Here is a 19,648-nt window from a genome sequence, read left to right on the forward strand (position 1 = left end):
GTATTAGTCCAAAGTAAATCCGGAGAACGAACTTCAGCTATCCTGCCCATAGAGGATCTTTTTTCAAAGGCCATGTCGAGGGATAGTCATTTTTCTGTTAGCTCAATGTCCTTAGCAAGGGCAGAGGACACTCTAACTAAAAAATTATCCAAAGTGCCCATTAACGCTCCTCCTGTTGGCCTTCTATTATCTTTGGCATTATGCCTACAGGTTGGTGGAGAAGCAGTCATAATGTGTGCATAAAGTACTCAGCCTAGCGTCGATAATATGGCCAGACAACAGTATGAAATGAGGTTTCCGCACACTAACCTTAAATGTAGATTGCACGTGAAAGAGACTAAGCCCGTCCCGGCCTTGTCCGGTCTAGAACGGGCTAAAACGGGCCCGCCCTTGGCCCGGGCATTGCCCGGGCGCTGCCCGCGCGCGTCCCGTGCTGCGGGGGCACCTGGGGGCCTATGTAGTGTTCCGGCGCTCCCAGGCGCCGTCACCAGCAAGCGCGGTAGCCAGGAATGCTGGGGGATGTGGGTCGTGCTGGCCGTTCCCCTCACGGCAGGATTATTCGTCGATTAGGCACCGGAGACTTCCCGCTACTGTGGCCGTTCACCTCACGGCAGGTAGGTGTAAAGAATTAAGGCACCAGAGTCCAAACGCGTCCCCTATGCAGGGTCTGGTCGACCCCAACCAGTCGGGGTTCCTCCCAGAATGTAGCTGCAGCGATGGGACGAGGTGGATGTGCCACCTGCTGGATAAAACTCAGCGGACTCAGTGACCCACGGTGCTTCTTTCGGTAGAAGCCGAGAAGGCATTTGATCGTGTCCATTGGCCATACCTGAAACAGGTCTTGCGCAGATTCGGAGCCGGGGGCCGATTTTTTAGATGGGTAGACTACATATATAGGGCCCCGCAGTCGCAGATTAGGATGAACGGGATGACCTCCGGACCATTTTGTCTCAGAAGAGGGACAAGACACGGATGTCCTCTATCGCCCCTGCTCTTTGCCCTATATATGGAGCCTGTTGCGGGGAGAATCTGCCAAAACCTGGCTATCTCTGGGATTAGACTGGGAGACAGAGAGCATAAACTATCGCTTTACGCGGATTATGTGGTATTATTCCTAATTCAGCCGATTACTTCCTTGTCCACCTTAACGGAGGAACTCAAGATCTTCAGTTGGGCTTCAGACTTTAAAGTTAACATCCACGAAACACAGGCCCTTAGCTTGACCCTCCCTAGAACTGAGCAACAGACACTAATGGCACAGTTCCTGTTCGCATGGGCTTCCGATGGTGTCCCTTACCTGGATTTACAGATTTACCCCACACTCGAAAAGATAGTGCAGGTGAACTATTCTATTCTCTTGTTCGGAGGTCAGGAGGGATCTTTCGAACTGGAGGAGTAACCAAATGTCCATGTTTGTGCACCTCAGAACACAGTAAATAAAATATGTGCAATTAATTCATTATTCCCCAGAGGTCCAAAACTTGGAATGGTGTGCCACTTGCACACCAGGTAAATACCATGCCTTGAAGGTCTGCCTGATCGGGTATGCTGTTAACACCTGGGATTACACAAAGATTGGAATGAAGTCCAAATGTATGTAATTATAATTCTACTAACATGCTATTAAATGTAAGGTTATGAAAACAAGCAGCATTTAAACCCACAAATAGCAAGCATTAACAAGCTGGTGGAATGGTTATTTGTTTTTTTATTGCAAATATATGCCAAAAACTAGGAATAAACAAAAAAATACTGTTTTCTTAATGTGGTGGTATTCCCATTTTCAAGTGGCAAATGAGATTTACTGGTAATGTCCTTAACTGGTTCTCCTACCTTTGCAACCAACACCAGATAGCTCACATGGGCAACGCTTGGTTCCATACTTTATCCTGTTATCTCCAACCTTTACATCGAGCTGCTTGTTGCTCTACTCTCAAATAACAGCATCAAGATTCTCGAATCAGCCCCCAGGATATTGTGGCATAGATTTGCTTATTTTGCGTCACAAAAATTGACATTTTGCGTCACAGAAATTGACATTTTGCAGCATTATTGTGGCACTTTATTTTACTCTTACACGTTCCTTTCAGCCTTACATCAATGGAAGCTGTTTTAGCAGAGTATTCCACTTTGGAATGAGCATGTTTGAAGTGTCTGAGAGTGTTTGTTTGCTATACACTCCTAAGTGCTAGCATTCTGAGCATAGGTTAAGCCAAGCACAATAGCACAGGATTGCTAGTCGTTTCCTTTTCTGTGGCATTGTGCTGACTTAGGCTAGTGGTTCCAAGTCCGAGAGTCATCTGTTTCCCCTTCGCAAACTGAGGTGAATAATTACAGAAGATGCAGGCCTGGCACACTACTCTTATGCTTTTAGGCCAGTGGTTGTGGTGTGGAAGGGGCCCTAGTGCCTTGGTTGGGGGTAGGTTGATAGTGGGCTGGAGTGCCTTCGGTGGGAAGGTGGTGAACAAATATTCTTAGTTTTACTATCCCTCCAGGGCCTACCGCATGCAACACTGGCGCTGGGCCCAAATTAATTTCTTCTCATAATGCCCCCAGGGCCTAACTATTACCTCCAGGGCCCACCGCATGTGGCAAGGGCAGTGGAACAAATTCATCTATTTTTTTTAAATTTACTAAACTAATATTTAAATGCAATGAAAAGTATAAGCAAATGCTCGCAATAACGTCTAAACTAGAAAATACAGAATTCTTGCTGAGTTTGCACTTGCTCTAGCAGAGGAAGTGGACACATTTCTTAGTCTACCACAGGATCCCTTAATGCTATGCACCACCTTGAGAGAATTTATATGAACTGTGTTACACAAATTAATTTGAAACCCAATACTAGACAGACAGGACAGAGATGGCCAGCAAAATGCCAGACATACCGGATTTGGGTTCTCACAGTTAGTGGAACCCTTAAAAACTGGAAAAGCATGATACTCTTATGACTACATTACATCATTGTTTATGCTTCCCAGCCAGTAATGTTTCAGTTTATGCTTCCCAGCCAGTAATGTTTCAGTTTTGAGGAAAATAAAATGTCCCCTGTCAAGGCTGCAACTAGTGAAACCACTGCAAGTACAAAATAATACATTCCCGCAGCCAGCACAAAAACATAAGCATTCTGAATGTTGCAGAAGCAGAAAAAAAGTATTCCTTACTTCCTAGTCCCGGCGGTACGGCTATTACTATTAGGAACTATTTCTTTAGAGGTTAGAAAACTACTCCGCATGTAGCCACAAGATGGGCAAAAAGGCACATATGTTCATCTGTGACGAGTGCCAAGCAGCAGAATGAGTACGGGCACTTTTGTAAAAATCGCTGGATTTTGACAAAAGTGCCTATTTCGCAATTTTTTTGCAAACCACAAAATCGTGATATCCTGGGCCGTCTATTCTATATGCCGATGATAAACAACTGTACTTGAAAGTATCCTCTACTTCAGCCATCCAAAGCCTCTAAACACTGCTTGCACATCAATGAGATCTGGATGTCGAGGGCCTACTTGAAGCTCAACCCAACCAAGACAAAATTGCTATTCATTTCCAAGAACAGCAAATTAGATTAAGTACAAACATGACTCAATTACATGAATGGCATGACTCTTGAGGGCTTCAAACCCCATCTCTCAATAAATGCCAAATCACTTAGTTTCACACTCGACACCAACTTATCCTTCAATGAACACATTGCCAAAAAACAAAGATCAATCAAGCGTTTGTTAGAGTGGGACTACTCACCCGTAAGGGTCTCAAGGCAGTGGGGGTGGGGAGGGGTGCAGGTTCCGGCCCATCAAGGAGGGGGTCCGTCGAAAAGTCAGGTCTTGAGATCTCTTACGAAGATGAGGAGCGATGTAGTCTGTCTGAGGTGGAGCAGAAGGGCATTGCAGGCCTTGGCTGCGAGGAAGGAGCCTCCCGATCTGGTTTTCCGGGTGTGTGGGACTACAGCGTGGGAGAGCTGGGCTGATTGTAGTGTCCTTTGGGGTGCGTGGGATTTGAGTCGGCTGTTCAGGTATGCTGGTCCGGTGTCGTGGAGTGCCTTGTGTGTGTGGGTGAGCATCTTGAAAGTGACTCTTGCCTCAATGGGGAGCCAGTGGAGTGTGCGCATGTGCTGGGAGATGTGGCAGTGTTTCGGCAGGTTTAGGACCAGTCTTGTGGCGGCGTTCTGGACGTTCTGTAGCTTGCGAGTGAGGTTTTTGTTAATTCCGGCGTAGAGTGCGTTGCCGTAGTCGAGTCTGCTGGTGACCAGGGCGTGCGTGACGGTCTATCTGTGTTCCAGGGGGATCCATTTGAAGGTCTTACGTAGGAGGCAGAGGGTGTGGAAGCAGGAGGACGACACTGCATTGATCTGGTGGTCCATTTTGAGCTCGTAGTCCAGGATGATTTCCAGGTTGCGTGTGTGGTCCGTGGGGTTGGGCGGGTTTCTGAGGGCGGGGGCCACCAGGTGTCGTTACAGGGGTCGGGGTTTGGGCCCATGATGAGTACTTCCGTCTTGTCAAGATGGCCTGGTACTCACTCTGTCCTATAAGGAAAGTCAAACAGTTTCTTCCAGAAAACGACTTCAGAACTGGTGTTCAAGCCCTTGTACTCTTGTACCTGGATGGTGGTAATTCCCCACTCCATTGCCTCCCAGAATCCACACTGACATCCCTTAGAGGCACCTTTCACGCTGTTGCACGTCTCATCCAGGACCTTAAGAAATATGATTACATCACCCCCATCCAAATGGAACTCCATTGGCAACCCTTGCCAACCCGCACTTCTTCATAGCCAACTGCATCATATATCAAACCATCATCGCCAGCACCCCCACTTATTTTTCAGAAAAGCTCACCACCTCTGGTGGTTCTCGGCACACCTCCAGCCAGGACACCATCAGACTGCAGACTAAGAAGTATAAAAAGAAAAATACAAGACAACAGGCCTTTTCCATCTATGCACCAAGGACCTGGAAAAACATCCCTGTATACATAAGGAGCGCCACAACACTGCTTTAAATTAGGAAAAATCTGAAGACTCACCTCTTTAAAGAGCATTACACTACAATGCATAAACCATCCACAACCCAGCTTCCTCTCCTATTTCTCCTTTGCTTTATACTTGCCTTTGACCTTGAACTATACTCAGCTGCCTTTTGGCTAGGTTTGCACTATAGAAATACCATATACATTAAAAAAAACAATTTAACTAAAAACCATTAACCAGTTCATATAACTTTAATAGGACAGTAATGGTGCTTCCTAACAGGGAGGTACATTTTGAATAGGTATAGAAACTATTTTTAGTTTTAAAACACATCAAAGGAAAGTATGATTCTAATTGGTGGTAAGAACTTTTCTATTGGCTTTGAAGTACTGTAATGTGAAGACATAGTTTAAACATATAAGGATGACTAAAAAATATAACAAGCAGTGGCAAGGTCAATCGGTACAGCATCTAACTGAAATTTCTCCGTCAGTCACTGATGGGTTTAGGTACTCTATCAATCATCATACATGTGCTTTGACACTCGTTCTTGAACCCATGCATCCATTTATCCATCCAGTGGCATGGTCATGTATTCATCCACAACTAAACACACGCACAAATTCAAAAAGTAGAGAAGAAAAACATGATACTGTGTAAACATGGATAGCATAAGGTAGCAATAATAAATAAGATTAAACAAAGCATCAGCCAGCCATCTAGGAATGGTATTGTGCATGAAATATTCTTTCTTTAAAGTTCTAATATCACTGCCACATTTAGCCACAACATGTTGGCCAACTTGGAGGGCCAACTTGGAGCTGTAAAATAGTGGTATACTACATGAAATACCATTCCAAAATGGCTGCTCAGTAAATATTGCGCTAGGCAGCCACCTTGGAATATTATTGTGCATACTGTATCCAATATTCAATTGTCTCTATTCGATCCTGCAGAAAACAGATCATAAAAGATAACACATGTACAATAAAAAATGCAAATTACATAAAATTAAAAAGTATTTAAAATACAACATGGCTTTCCGCATGGAAAGTGCATTCTTTATAAAATCACCAACAGCTTTGCAAACTAACAAGCCATCCAATAGTTGAAAAGAAATTAGTGCAACCCTGCACTTGCTAAACTTAAATTTCCTTAATAATGGAAGTAAAACTCTTTGGTAAAATGTTGATAAGAACCACAGAAAAAGGCAAAGTGCAAGAGTGTCTGGAGGGATGTCTCATCACAAGGGCAAATCCGAATCTCAAAGGGTGAGAATTGGCTTTGAGGGAAACACAACAACAAATAATGAGCCTATTCTAAAGAACATTAAAAGCATGTTATCACACGCATTCTGAAAATCCAATAGATAAGGGGCTACGGATGTTATGGTTTTGAGGAGACAATACTCTCTAACTGTAGGTTTCATAACTTCCTCCCTATCCCTCTGGGCCCGCTTGTGGGCAAAAAAATATTGTTTAACCCACTTTGTGTCCTGTATTGTAATACCTCCAGGCCTCTCATAAATATATGAGCATCCATTTTCACTGGCAGTCTCCCTGATATACCTAATCCAGGGAATATTGGGACCAAAATGAGAAGAGAGGCAGTCTAAAATAATTGAATGATTAACGCTTGCCAGCTCATTTGACCAAACAGCACACCATAGCAACAATGGAGCTATCTTTAATTGGTCCTCTAAATACTCCAGATCAATCTCCTGATGGGCAACAAGGTAGCGTATCATAGATGTATCAATCCAATATGACTGACAAAATACTTCCAAATGTGGTAGCCATCTTGGAATAGTAAAACAAAGATACACTATGGACATGATATACTAAGGGCATTACCCTAAGAAAAAAAAAGAAGTAGGAAAGAAATAAAAGTTGCCCTATAAAAGGAGGAAACTGAAAACCAAAGGCTCCACCAGACCAATAACTGCTGAAGTGTACTAATTTTCAGGCAGAGGTGCACATGTGATCAGGCAAAATACAGTCACTCAGGAAAGAGAACCAATGGCTGAAGTAGCTACCTTTTTGTCCCAAGCCATATGCAGAAGTAGAATTTGAATGAAACTCAAACATACTAATGCAGAAGAGACTGTATAATCTGTGTATTTTAATGGGGTCTCTTTGGCATAAAAGATATGCACACAACTAAATCTGTCAGACCCACCTGAGAGGATTATTCACATTGGAACTCTTCATCCCCTCCTCCAGGGTTTGTCAGAGAGGGTAACCACCATCAACAACCTTGTCTACTAAATTAATCTGTGAGAGTCTATGTAATAAAAGATCTATCTACAGGCTTTATCAGTGGCTTGAGCCAGGGTCGGACTGGGACAGAAAATAAGCCTGGGCACTAAACTAAAGGTGGCCACCATTAATTAATCAGACAGCTAAAAAAGTGGCTCACATTTGCTTTTGTCGCCCTAAGTGGTAAGGGTATGCCCAGACGTGGGTACCATGCTCACTGGGCCACTGGATTCAAGCTAGCCTGGCTAATGAGGGCTGATACCCCGAAACCGGTCCCAGGATCCTTGTTTCCGGTCCAGGGAGGACCTGGCTTGGCAGTTCGGGCTGGACTGTCCCCATGAGGAGCAGAGTCAAGACTGATTTGCATATGGCTGGGTCCAAACTGGAGTGGCAATTGTGCAGAAAAAACAATGGATTAAACCGAGATCTTTGTGACTGGGGGTGAATGTTTGCATTGTTCAGCATTTCATCCATCATTTGTTCTTTTTGCTTTTGTTGCCCTAAGTGGGAAGGTTATGCCCAGACGTGGGTCCCGTGCTCACTGCGCCACTGGATTCAAGTCTTTGGCAACACTAAACTTGGGTTCTGAAGGCTTGGTGTGGGTGTGAGAAATGTACTGTGACAATCCTTGGGGGTTCCCACATCTACCACTCAAATCCAGTTTTACGCAGTGTATATACTCCAAACAAACTCAGAGACACAAGTCTTGTAACATCAAAGCTTAGCTTTCAGCAACCAGACTGTGGATACACACAAAGGGTTTTGGCACTGTGTTTCTCTTCTTTGAAGTGTGGCCCAAATGATACACTTAATCCGAGCAGCCCTGTCAAACAGGCTGTGACATTGTAATGTCAAAACAGGCCCACTGTGATTGGAGCCTGACAGGCTGGGAAGACAAAAGAAGGGCCCTGCTCAAATGTCAGCTAAAATTAGCATGTGTCATGGAAGGTTTCTTTGAAGCGCACCCTGAGTGTCATATGAAAAGCAGACAAGTCAAGCAGGATGTGACATTCAAGCAGGACTTGGCACTTTAATGTCAAGGAGGATAATCGCAGCCCCCCACCCCCACATATTTTATTAGGTTCAAATGGGCCACCTCTACCCTTTTATGTCAGCCTATTGTTTGCTCCTGGGAGCAGTTGGTATCTCAACACAGGGGAGCCATCAAGCTCCCAGGTAACAGTTGAATACTTACAGAAAGGCGTTCAAAGGATTTAGGCAGGCAAAAGTCAACTTTTCTAAAGTACTTTTTGTGTAATAGTTAAACAGAAAATGACTTTAATAGTTTTAATTATTAAATTGAGTCCTTGAAATATTTATCTATCTGTCTCATAGGTGGAGATAGCATTTATTAAACTTAGTATTATAGCCTAGTGCTTTCCTATGGAAAAGCCAACCCTGCTACAGGGAAAACAGCTTTGCGGTGCTAATCACTGTAAAGAAATGTTTAGCATTACCCTTTACATATCCTATATTTAGATATCATGCACCCTGCCTTAATGGCTAGTAAAACTTCCTTAGGGGTGACTTATAAATATTTCTAAGGGGGGTTTTAGACCTGTCAACGGGGTTAATGTGTCAGGTCAAATTTGCAGTTTAAACTTGCACAGTCATGCTATTTGTGGCAGGTCTGCAGTATTGTTTGTATTATCATTTTGGGGGGTGGCACAATGAGTGCTGCAGCCCACTGGTGACATTTATCTTATAGGCCCTGGGTACCATGTGGGTACCATATACTAGGGACATATAGGTAAGTTAAATATGCCAATCAGGTGTATGTTAATTACATCATGTTGAAAGGAGGAGCACACACATTTTGCCACTGATTAGTAGTTCTACAGCCAACAAAAATAAAAGGGCTCAGGAAATTTTTTGATCTAATCCCTTTCGCCGCAAGGAAGACGGTGGCAGTAGCCCTCATTACCTCTCGCATAGATTACTGCTACAGCATATACGCAGGAACTAACAGGACAGTCTGTCATAAACTACAAATGGTGCAGCATGCAGCGGCCAGACTAGTGCTAGGATGGAAAAGAAGAACTTTAGCCACAATTGCCATGAACACCCTGCACTGGTTGCCTATACACAAAAGGGTGCTCTTTAAAATCTTGCTATTCACTTTCAGGGCAGTTAACAAAACAGGACCCAAATACATCGAAAGCATGTTCCAACGCTACGTTCCCTCCAGGTGTCTAAGGTCCCAAGGTGACAATCTACTGACTATTCCCAAGTTTAGACTCAAAACCAGAGGAGGTAAAGCCTTGGCTGTCTTGGGGTCCAGAGCATGGAACTCACTGCCACCCCCTTTCCGACAAATCCCTACAGAAACAATTTTCAGAAAAACCCTTAAGACCTGGATTTACACCATATCCGACACAAAATGCAAAAACATAAGTTAGCATTTTAACCAAGGATTCACCACAAGAACAATAAGCCACCATGTTCTCTTACACTCTGAAGCGCTAAGATGCTCCCTGGAGTGTAACCCGCGCTATACAAACACTAATTACTTACTTACTTACTTACTTACTTACTTACTTACTTCTAGCCCTGCCTCATGGAATCTCTGCCTTCATCAACAGCCCTCATTGTACTTTGGTCACACTAGACCTAGACCACATTAGACCTTATTACAATGCAGTGCTCCAATATTCAGCAAAAATAACCAGGTTAATCAGGCTAATCCTAATGCCTCATCATATCGTGGTCATTCAAAACAAGACTACTAGAGCATTACTCTGTCGCCAGGATGTACCATAGTAACAGACAAAAATGTCTTAAAAAACCGGTCCCTTAATATTTTAAAATATATTTTATTGTACTTTCCACAATGATGACATACAATTTCAACCTCACTGTACATGTAGGTCATAACCATGAGATACTGTTGCGTTTTACATGTATTTCCTATTTGTAATCAGCATTATGCATTGTCTGGTTAGTTTGTCTTTAGACACATACTATATCATTTCTATCAATGAGTATAATTATCTCTTATCAATACAAAGCAGTCAGCTATTAGTGGGGACTCTCATTTGGTATGCATTCAAATAAATCCGCTGGTAGTTTGTTGTGTTTTCATATGGTGCTCATCTACTATTGCCTATTCACTAGGATTGTTTTTCCATCTCTCATATTTTGGGGCCTCAGGGCTCCCCCAATTGACTCCTATATGCCTTTCTGCTAGTATCATACCCAAAGCTGCCATCCTAAACTTCTTTTTATATGTATTTCTAGTGGTAAAAATCCCTCATATACATTGTTGGATAGACCATACCAAGGTACTACTCATCTGTTGTAAATCCTGTACCACCCTGTCCCAAAAGTCAGCCACCCATGGACAGAGCCAAACCGTATGAAAATCTTCTGCACCACTGGTACAACATCGCAGACATTCGATGATCTGCCCGGATTGATTATTGCCAGTTTCTGGGAGTGTAAGGTTAATTTTATGTAAATTCGTGAATGTATCAGTTTGCACCGCACATTTAGGGAAATAAGTTCTATGTAAATTGTTGAAATGTATCAATTGGCACCACACATTACGGGAAATATGCTGTTCATATGCGTTTTTTCTAATCGGCATCAGTTAGTGGGACTGGGTATTTGGATGACCATTTCTCCCGTACAGTGTTGCCCCCTCTGTCATTTACTAAAGCTAGTAATTAGTGTCCTTCACCCTGCCATATTAAGAATGGTAATCAGTACATCTGTGACCAGAAACTCATCTTCAAATGTAGTTCAGATTTCTCTGGTTACTTTAGCTAATCATGGTGGGGAAATTGGTCCATTCCCAGATTAAAGTAATCTCTAGCTTGGTCATTTGTGAGAAATTGTTCATTTAAGCAATGGTCTTCCAAATCGCCTCTTGAATTTTTATCATTGACATATATCTTTGAATGGCTTCAGTATCCAACGTGGGATGTCGAAGTCATATGCTGTGTATTCATTATTACCTTAAACAGTCAGTCGCCGAGCGTAAGGCATCGGGTGTATGAGTCCTTTTGCTAATTGTCACTCAAATTAAACCAGTATATCATATGTTCTGGTTGGGCAGCAGCATACTAAAGGAAGAGGTCACAGAGTCCAAGTCTGCCCAGCACCCAAGTGAACTTCAGCGTTTCTAATTTAACTCTACTGCATATTCCGGAGCTAGCCCTGTGACCCCCATCAGTGTGTTCAATGAGCGAAAAATCTTGTGGAGCAATAGAGTTTTGCAAGGTGTACAAACAATGCGGCAAAAATACCATTTTGACCAGGGCTATTTGTACTATGATAGACAGTGGAAGGCCACTGAAGCAGTGAGGCCTTTTAGAACCTTACCCATATTTATATTCCCTTATTGGTTAAGGCCTCAATCATCTAATCAAAAGAAAAACAAGACGTTAGACAATTTTAGCAAATTAAAAAGGGATATTATCTAGTTGCAGGAGACTAAAACTGAGAGCAAAGAGACCTCTACTATGAAAAATAACTGTATTCAACATTCGTTTTGTTCACTATTAAAAAAACAAAAAGAATTTATTACACCAAATATGTTGAGTAAATAAATTATTTTTGTTTTTTTAATAGTGCAACTACATTAATCTCGAAATCTGCTAACATATCACATAATGATGGGAGACATCCTTGAGTTCGCATGCGATACATCGCATGCCATTACAACGCTGTTGTAACAACGACCGCGTTGTTACATCGTGTACGATTACATCGCAAGTCGTTACAGCAACTTGCTGCAGCGGGCAGAAGGTGTTGGATTCACAATACAACACCTTACCTGCTGTTGTACAAACTGGAGTAGGAATAGTAAATTATACTATTTCCGAAGTCCAGCGCACCCCCTACAGTAAGTCGTTGTAATTAATTGTAATGTAATCGTATGCGATGTAACAACACGGTCGTTGTAATGACCACGTTGTAATGACATGCGATGTATCGCATGCGAACTAATGACATATATTCCATAATGATAACCAACATGATGCTGAGGTTAGATTGTTTATTACAAATCTCTGGAAAAATTATAAAGGATTTTATATTAAAAACATCTATGCACCCACAGGAGATGACCCTAATTTAAGGTAAAATTTGTTTTGAAAATAAGTGGGCTACCACATGATGTCACTGTAATCCTGCCCTCGGATAGCACCATCAATGGAATGTTGTCCTTCAAGTACAGAAACAACACAACACACACTGAAATGAGAAATTTATGCAAACAGAATAATCAGATTAGATAAAACCAGACAGGATTTGTAAAGCGTGGCTAATCCCCCGTGAGGGTCTCCAGGCGCTGTGAACCCTGCGGTGGAGGGGGTTCCGTTGAACAGCCAGGTCTTGAGTCCTTTCCTGAATTCCAGCAAAGAGGATGAGGTTTGGAGGTGCAGTGGGAGGTCGATCCAGGACTTGGCAGCGAGGTAGGAGAAGAAGTGACCTCCACTGTTGCTTCAGCGGATGCAGGAGATGTGGGCAAGAGAGAGGGAGGAGGAAAGCAGGTGTCAGGTGGGTTGGTGGAAGCTCATGCGGTGATTGATGTATGCTGGTCCTTGGTTGTGCAGGGCTTTGTAGGTGTAGATTGGCATCTTGAAATGATATCTCTTCTGAATGGGCAGCCACTGGAGCTTCCTGAGGTGAGGTGGGTTCATCTGGGGAGGTAGAGGATGAGTTTGGTCACTGGATTCTGTATGGTCTGCAGTCTTTTCAGGAGGTGTGCAGTGATTTCACACCTATTTATAATGTAAATGATATCTGGCATTTAGTCAACCCAATGGGAATGGGAAGGGACTATACGTTCTACTCACATCCCTAGAATACCTTTAGCAGAATAAATTACATTCTAGTTAATGACTCACTAATCTCAAGAACATCTAATAATAGAACAGAACACATTTTCTCAGACCATAAAACTAAAAGTAAACTATGCACCTAGTGGAACAAAAACATGACGGATGAACATAGCGATCTTGCACGATCCTGTTGCAAAGGAGTAAGCCTCCAAATCTTTCAGGAACTATTTTAATGATAATCAAGGTGAAAATCCCAACGCAGAACTTACTTGGGATACAATGAAAGCAACAGTTCAGGCAACAATCTTCAAGCCATGAAGAATAAATCCAAAAATGAAAATTAGACCTCCTAGAGAACGATACCAAATTACTTTACGACAAATTAGCTCTTGGCACTGATGCACTCAGCAAATTAAGTTTCAAGTTTATTTATTTTGAGTGCGTAGTTAATTATAACCGTTGCACTACATTTTTAAAAAAAAACAAATACAAATATATAAAACAAATGCTGGAGGAAGCTAATTATACAAGATGTAAAAAACGGCTTAAAATGCAATATGCTATATATAAAACAGTGAAATACAGAAATTCTGATTTATATAGATATAGGGCCTGGTTTAGATTTCGGCGGATGTGTTACTCCGTCGCAATGGATGGAGTTGTACTATTCCATAGGATATTATGAGATTTATATTTTGGCAGACGGGATATCCGTCACCATTGTGACGGAGTAACCCATCCACCAAAATCTAAATCAGACCCTCAATCATACACTTACACAGCCCCGTCGACTATGAAAAGCGATTAATCGACTTAAAGTGTATAATGGACCGGTACTTAGTTGTGCTAGAGTTCGAATCAAAATGGCTACAGAGTCTTATGCGATCCAATCCGAGTATGTTTTTGCCTGCTAGATGATTGAATTTCAGTTTGAGTCTTGTTGCCCATATGGTGGCAGTGCAGACAAAGTCTTTGTGCGAGGGGGAGAAGTCATGACATGAGACGCCCAGCCTGGTATCTTTTTAGTGTGCTAGTAGGATGTGGAAAGCTGCCTGCTCAAAAGAGGATAATCCACTCAGTAATGAGGGTGTCTCCAACAAGTCGATCTCGAGCTACCTGTAGCTCCTAGACACCTTCAAAGTAGCTCGCAGCCTTGAGTTCATTTTTAAATAAGCACAGGTCACATTTTTCTTTTAACAATAAGGGAATGCTGTTTTTACTTTACAATATTATCATCAGGCTGCAGATAGCAGAACCTGATAATGAGCAGTACTCAGTCAGATTTATGGTCCAGGCTAGGTCACAGGGGTGAATAACTGAAGCACTGAGGTATTTATCTCTTAAATAAAAGTCCTTGTCCACTCAATATTGGAGCATGAGAACAAAATGATGTTTATGAATGATTATATATGAGAGAAAATGAAAAGTTACTTCACTGATTAACTCTTCATTTTAATTTTCTCCCATTTGAAAGTGTCGCATTTACAAGCAGCAGGACTTTTGCTCCCAGTGCCCAGTAGACACCGTGCCATATTCATAACTGAAAAATAGTCATTTTTTCAAATGGGAGATATTTAAAGTAACAAAAACTTTTTCTATGAAACATTAAGTATTAATGTCTTTCTCCACTTTCAATCAAGCAAAAACCTCTTATTGTTTTATGAAGTATGTTTATTCACTTTTAAAATTCCTCACATTTAAACAAGTGTATTTTTATGCTACAGATATATGGCTCATGTCCAAAGGCCACTGGGAGCAAGATATTTGGTGTTTGTAAATGTGACACTTGAAAATGGGAGAAAATTTAAATTATGAGTTTAATTTTCTCATTAAATTGCCATATTTATAACATAAAAAGACAGCCATTAGTTGAAGTTAGAGAAATGTAAAGTGCAGAAAAATGTTCCATAGTCCGAACATTTTTGCAGAATATATTTCTGCACTTTACATTTCTTCCATTTGTGTTATACATGTAATGGTGCCACATATGGCAAAAGGCATGTCCTGTGCCACAAGTACATAGGACACAGTCTCTCAGTCACCCATACACAAATATCCCATTCATTTGCACACAGGTTCATACATCCGCAAAGACCACACTCTCTCTGACACACACGGCATCCCTGTCATAGTGCCCCTAGTCAAAATACTTTGTTCAAACCACAGCATCTGGCTGTATGGATAATAGGCTTAAAGCCAATAAATCTGTGACTGGGGGCAACTGGTAACAATGATTGAGTTGCTTAGCCTTCAGTAGCTCACAATGATTTTCACTGATCAGAAGTAGCTCTCACTACAGAAAAGGTTGTAAACCCCTGGTGTAGTGTATCAGTGCTTAACTGTGCTAGGTTGAGATAAAGTAGCAGTACAGTCAGGGTCTTGTTTGGAGGGGTCAGAGTATCAGGTTCAATCCACATGTTTCCGCCAATAAATCCGATTTGTTCGTGAAGAATCAGCAGTGCTTTCAGAGACTTGTGCAAAAAAGTGAGGACAAGATACCTGATTCGACCCAGATGTTATGCAGCCTGTTAAATGGTTTGTTTTCAGTTCTAGTCTTGTCAGGTATTTCACCAGCCTACAGTTTAGCTGAATGTCTGAGGGATTGAAGCAGGCTATAATGGTCTGCCTATACTGGCGCAGCACCCTCGTGTTAAATGCTGGTCTCAATTTAGCTCGTCAATCCTCCAAGTTTGAGTCACATGTGCATATTTGGTGAACTATAGTTTCAGGGGATTGGCCACAAGGTCAACAGGCTTCTGTGGTGGCTGGGCGTTTCCATTGTGGCAAATATAAAGGTGATGTTAGATTGCACAGACGGTATTTCAGAAAAGATCTTTTGGTCTGGGCTTTGATGCATGCTCCCTGGGATGGTTAAGGTGCAAAATGTTCATATATTCTAATATGAACTAAGCCTGTTGTCACCTTGAGAATGCCTCCTTGTCAGCCAGTAAGGGGGTGCACTTGATTCTTCTGTGTACAATGGCCTTGACTAGGGAATAGTTGGTTATTGACTCCCACTTTTGGTTCACACCAATGGAGATTAAGGAAGACAGATAGCACCTTGCTGGGGTCTCTGCTGCTGATTTCTTCCCAAGGTGATAATTCAGTGTACTATTATCAGCATTCTTCAGTTTGTAGCATAGTTTAAGGAATACTCCTTGCCTCATCAGAGCTTATTTTGTGAGACGAAATTCTAATTGTAATTGGGCTGGAAATAAGTGATGTGACAGTAAGAAGAGCGACTTAATGAGCCTGGTGATGAGTTTTTCTAGGTGAGAGGCATCTCTACCTCTCAGCGCTTCACTGCCGTAGGCTATGGTTGGTACAAGTTTGGTCTGAAATAACTTTTAATAGAGATGTGAACGTTGATGTTGCAATTACAGACTTTAGGCCATTAAAGGAATGAGGGAATTAGCTTTCAGGCACATGAGCTCCATGTGTTGTTTAAAGGAGACTTGTCTATCATATAGCATGCCCAGATATTTGTAAATTCTGGTACCACCTTAATCATCCCCACTCGCAGATTCCACTGATGGGAGCTCAAGGTAGATTTGCCTAGGATCAAGATTTTTGTCTTCTTCATGTTTATTTCCATTGAGTTCATACTGAAATATACAGCAGTGGCATTCGAGTCTCTGAAGACTGACTTTTGTGCGGCTGAGCAGCAGTAGGTCGTCCACGTACATTAAACTTGGCAGCAGAATGCTTCCTAGCTTCGGAGCATGCAAATTTACCTGATCGAGGCTGGAAGGAAGATCCGCTAAAAAAAGATTAAAGAGTGTGGGGACTAGTACACACCCTTGTTTTAGACCCGGATGGGTCTAGATTTTTCTGTACAGATGGACCTCTTCTTCTAGCTTTATTCAAACCCAGGTGTCATTATGGAGAAGGATCATGGCTTGCAGCAGTGGGTAAGGTATTTTCCAGCTGAAGAGTTTACTCCAAGGTTTGACCCTGTCTACTTTGTCAAGTTTGATATTGTTTCCATGCATTTTGCAAATCCTATTTGACTAAATGGAATCAAATGCCTTTCAGTAACCTGTGATGATAGCTCCTCAATGAGACAGCCAGCAAAGTATTTTGACTCAACGTCCAAGAGCCCTATAAGTCTGTAATTAGCGGGATGGGAAATGTTGGCTCCTTTATAGATCGAAGAGATAGTAGAGCATTTGCAAGAAGAGGGTTTGAGATTAAGAGTGGTGATGATCTCACAGACTGGCTCCAAGTTGTTTGCCCAGAAAGATTTGTCCTCTTTGAAAATAGTTGGTGGAAGGCCATTTGGGACAGGTGCTCCTGGTGCAGTTCAGAACCCAAAATCTCCTCCTGCTTCCACCGACGGAATGATTCCGCAGTCACACACACATGTACACATCACACGCTGGTGGGGCCCATAACACCAACATTCATTCAATTATCAAACTATCCGTGCCTTTACAGAGGAGAGAGAGAGATCCCAAACCTGGATATCCTGAACCTGAACTGCAGCTTATTCACAGAGGTCAAATAGATCATTTTAGTTGGTTTGGAATTTGATGATAAACACTTTAACTCTCATAGCGATAATATATCACAAGGAAATAAACACCCGACACAATTCTTAAAATAATAATAATTCTTTATCTAATTAATTTGCAAGTTAAATCCTAACAATGCCATATTATCTTTTGTCATATTTACCTATTCTGACTATTTGTCGTTTTCTAAGTCAGCACCAGTCCTCAGAATGATCATCAGTATTCTAACGTCCCGTCCTCTTCTGTCAGCATGGGATGTCGCATAGGGTAGCATCGATCAGGGTGCGTCTCAAGCTCTGAGGGTGATGACGCTGGACAACAGCAGCAAAGGGGTGTGTGTTTTCCCTCTCTAGACCACTAATATTTATACCAAAATTTACATATCATAGTATCATTTTTGTTATTCGCAGATCGTTGATTGGTTGAATTCCGCCTCATTCCAATACTTTAAGCAACATTTAAAATGTTCACATTCGGATGATGAATATATTAGGCGCATGGGAAAGGATGTTATCATGTCAGAAAAGTATCAGTCTATTGTGTAAAGGTGGCTTTTGGTTCCCAAATGGCAACAGTTTCTTCATGTTCAGGGACATTGGCATTTCGCCCAGAGTAGTCTTCATGGACCTGGTCTGATAGTTCATGGCTGGGTCACAATGAAGTCGGTGCAGGCTCATTTCTTCATTTATTTATTTGTGAAGTCATGTTGTCATGTACTTTAGCTTAGGTCTCGTTTGGTAGCCATCTTTTTGTAGGCCAGAATAGATAACTTCAGTAAAGGAAACATAAAATCGTAATTAATACATGGAAATGAATAAAACAGTGTTAATCCCTTACTAATACCCTTATGTGTATGCATTTATCTAGCCATATGCAACGTTTAAAGCCGTTAATGCTGGTTTATTTAAGCGCAAATCACGTAAACATTGCTTAAACTAAACATATAAATTTAATATGCGTACAAACTTAGTTCACTTATTGTTTAGCCATGCAAATGCATTCCAACGTATGTTCTTTTGGTTAATACGGTTGGTTAATTTTCATCACATCATACAATTAATTATTAGAATTAATATTTAGTCATTTTAATATAAACTTATATAAATGGATCGGGTACACTAAAACTTTTTATTTTTACCGCTCCATCAATCCCCCCTTTGGTGATTTTATCACCAAACAAAACCCATAAATTTGCAATTTATTTCCCCTTTTATAGAAATTCGAAATGTCTTCTTAAAATTCTGTTTCTCTTTCATCTTCTCTTTTCGTCTTGTCATACATACTCTCTTTCCATTCTTCCAATTCTATTTCTATTTCATTAAGATCTTTTTCTGGTTTCTTTTCTTTCTTTTTATAAATTTCTCGTTTAACTTTCTTTTTATTTCTTCTATATCTACAACACATACATCCTAGTCTAAGTATCAATAATGTGAAAATCGCACAAGTTAATGGAAATAATATTTTCCCAATTATGGTACTACCTAATTTACCTAAGAAAGCAGCCATCTTATTACTAATTCTAGTCCAGATACTTTCAACCTCCAGTGGTTTTATTTCATCATGCAATTCTGTAATATTTTTAATATATACTTTTAGATCTTTGCTTTCATCAGGAATGTAAGTGCAACAATGTTGAACTTTCAGCATTCCACAGACTCCAACCTCTTTTGCCAATAAAATATCAAGGGCAAGTCGATTTTGCATAATCATAGCACGCATAGCAACCATTTCAGTGTTTACCAAAAGGAAACCTCCCGCGGTGCTTGTTGACAAGCGATCCACTATGGTTGACAATTTTCGAATACTATTTGCATTCCAAGATATTCCCACTGCTGGTATCAAGGCTCCAAAAACATCACCTACAATTTCTAACCAAGTTTCTCTTCTGTTACGCATTAGTAGGTTATTTGGTCCACTATTTTCTACTCTGTCCATGTGAAAGATCTTTGGAAAGACCAGGCCAACATAGCATGTGCCATACCAATGGTCGGGCAACCTGTAGTAGGCCTTGTTCCCACAAATATAGTACAATCCCGGGAAAACTGGATCTTCTCCTCCTCTAAATCCCCATCCGGATGCAATGAAATATTTATCATGACACTCACTTGTCCCTATATAGATAT

Source organism: Triturus cristatus, chromosome 4_1, assembly GCF_964204655.1.
Source record: "Triturus cristatus chromosome 4_1, aTriCri1.1, whole genome shotgun sequence".
Taxonomy (NCBI): domain Eukaryota; kingdom Metazoa; phylum Chordata; class Amphibia; order Caudata; family Salamandridae; genus Triturus; species Triturus cristatus.